The sequence below is a fragment of the Indicator indicator genome, chromosome 1, assembly GCF_027791375.1.
Source record: "Indicator indicator isolate 239-I01 chromosome 1, UM_Iind_1.1, whole genome shotgun sequence".
NCBI lineage: Eukaryota > Metazoa > Chordata > Aves > Piciformes > Indicatoridae > Indicator > Indicator indicator.
Genome location: NC_072010.1, coordinates 66,981,459 through 66,984,606, shown reverse-complemented (window position 1 = coordinate 66,984,606; position 3,148 = coordinate 66,981,459).

The following is a 3,148-nucleotide window of genomic DNA, read 5'->3' as shown; positions in this document are numbered from 1 at the left end:
TTATTAGTAGTGGGAATCATTCTCTATGATCTTCAGCCATTTCCATTTTATATGCTTTGCTTTTTCTTCACAAAATGCCTGTGCTCCTAAGATTTCAATATCTCTTTTTGACACACCACTGATTTATCATTATTGCAAGAGTGTACAAATTATATAGAAGTTGATGTCGGTCTCCCTGAGGAAAATGATCCCCTGGATACTTCTCATTCATCTCTCCCACAGTAACTTTCAGCATTAACAAAAATACCTCAGAAATGCTTTGAGGTTTTGTCTTTGTAAAAATGCAATTGTTATTGATAGCATTTTCAAATCAACCTCTAATAAGAACTATGAAGTAACAGGAAAAAAAAAGGTGTTAAAAAAGTGCAACAGATATGGGCATTACATTTTATTCTCACATTTTAAAAACAATCAGTAAATAACAGTAAACAGATTTAAAGTATAAACAGAGCAACAGAAGTACACACAGTAGAATAATTTTCTTTTTCTGTTGTTTTAAGCTGGACATCATAAATGCAATTGAGATGAAACAACTTTTCCAAAACATTGAACACCCATTGCTTCCTCTGATAAAACCTGTTAAAGGCTACATAGAGGCATTTATCTACAATCCAGACGTGGAGGCGAGGCAGTAACCCCTACTGCATCAAGACCAGCTTGCCTTTGGAAATTGGTAGCATAATTTTCTGTTAACATTTGGAGAATTCTGAAAGTTAGTATGAACTAGGACAAGAGTCAGTACTGCATATACTGTCTTCTCCCCCATTGTAAACGTGTTCATCATACACATCTTGTTATTACCTCCTCCTTTTCTTCACTCTTGTTAATCAGACATATAAACACCCTGTTGGGGTCTCTTATTTGCAATAGGACCTGGTTGTGAAGACCAGTTCTGCTTTAGCATTAGTACCACCACTATAGCCATACTTTGAGCTTTTGGGAATTACACTAAAATGATTTGTAGCCCATTTACTTACAGACAACTGTTACCAATCCACTTTTGGTTTTAAAGTGCTACCATTGAGCTTGGCACACAAAGGCCCTAAAGAGTTCCCTCTTAACTGGATTTGTACTTTGGATGTCCGAGGGAAAGCTGCTAGAGAAAATATGGTCTTAGTCTCCTTTAGTCTAGTTTAGACAAGTTTAACACTGAAAACGTTTGGCCAAGGGTATTTTCTCTTTGGCCTGTGGAGGTTTTCAAGGATTTAGTAAGAGGAGCAGCTGTCAAACTGCATATCCATTTCAGGTAACAGATTTAATTCAAATATCTAAAATGAGTGTAGTTCTTTAACGGGCATGAATACCTTGCATGGAGTTTGAAAACAAATTATAAGTTTCCTATTAAATGTAAAAGTTACAATATCAGTTCTTGGCCTACCCAGTTTCCCCCCAAAATGCAGGAAACACAGAAATCAGAAGCATACACTTGCTAGATTAGTGAAAACCTAGGCAATTGAAGGATTTCAGGTTAACAGAGATTCCTGCCCTCAAAGGATGTCTCAGTAAACTGACTATCTTGTGGAAAAAAAATCATCTGGCAGAGATGCTGATGTTATCACAGCAAGGCTAAATACCAGCCTGGGCAGCTTTCTGTTACTTGCTTGGTTTCTGCTTATGATTAACTTGACTTGCTTAGTACTGCCAGTATGAGGAAGAGGAGTTGCCTGCTTTCTGGCATAATTCCTATCCTCTGGGGTTGCTCCATGAAACTACATGAGTCAGCTCAGTTTGTCAATCTAATCCTCACTCAGTGTCGTAAGAGCCATCAGTAAACGGAAAATATCCTTAACTCAGTAGCTTGGTGACATTTTATGAGTGGTGCCGTACAAAAGGTCACACAGATGACCTGTTTGCTCGTCCTTTGAAATCTCTGAATCTATCAGAAGTGCAAAATGCTGACAGAGGCTGAAGTCTGGTCTGAAAGGGAGTTGCACAGCCACTGCAAGGACAGGGGCACCATATAATAAGGGGCTTGCATCACATTGGGAAAGTCACCTTTGCTCTCACTTCCTTGAGTAACTCTTCTCTCAGCAGCTTCTCTGAAAAAGAGATAAAAAGTAACACAGGTCAGAGTGCAGTCCTAGAGAGAGGAAATGGAGTAAACAAACACTGGATGTGTAGTTACATAAAAATTGGCTTTTATTATTCTATTGATACTGTCCTCAAATATATTAAAAGACAGAAATGTTAACCATTAGGACAAAATTTAGGAGGCAGGGGATAGAAAAGTGGAATGTTTCTGCTTTTTACATCCTCTCAAGCCATCACAGCTGAGAGAGGTCAACCTGTGGATTCAGTTATAATTTGCAAAATGTTATTAATTATACTAGTGAACAGTGAACTATTACCAGTGAAAATTATTGGATCTGTAGTTTCTGGGAAAGTTTGGGAAAGGGTTTAATAGGCCTGGGTCTCCAGGTGCTGTGCTTTGGTGTCTATTATGACAGTGTGTCAATAGAGTTGTACCTGAGCTTCTGGGTAGACAACTGAGAGTGCCTGCATCTAGAGCATCTTTAACTTATATATCTTTGTTTGTCAGCTGCTATGTACAGAAGAGCTTTAAATGATGCATTTGAATACAGAGGTTGCTTACTAAATACCAACATAACTTGGAAAGAAGGTTTTGTTGTTGTTGTTACATATGATACTACAGAACAGTGAGCACCTGCAGGAGACTGAAGGAGGTTCAGCTAAATTATTTCAAATTGATTTAAGCTATTTTCAAGCTTCTGGTGCAAATAAGTGACTTTTTACTATAGTAATGGAACTCTGTACAAAGCTCTATTAGACACATGTCTGGAAAATACACCTATACTTTATTTTCGTCCAATTTTCTAGATGCATGACTTTGCTAACCTTCTTACACAGGTGCAAATTCTTCTATGTCAGTTTAACAAGGACTTGTAACAGTTTAGCTAATGCAATCCCACAGCAACATCGTAAATACTGCATGTCTTGTCTGTTACAAGAAAGTGTACCTGCAGAGTTTTGATACCTGAGAATCTTTGTTCTTCATCTAAGTCTTCACCTTCATCTACAAGTCTGAGTGCTGGGTTCTACGCATTGGCCACAACAACTTCTTGCAGCACTACAGGCTAGGGACAGAGTGGCTGGAGAGCAGCCAGGCAGAAAGGGACCTGGGGGTACT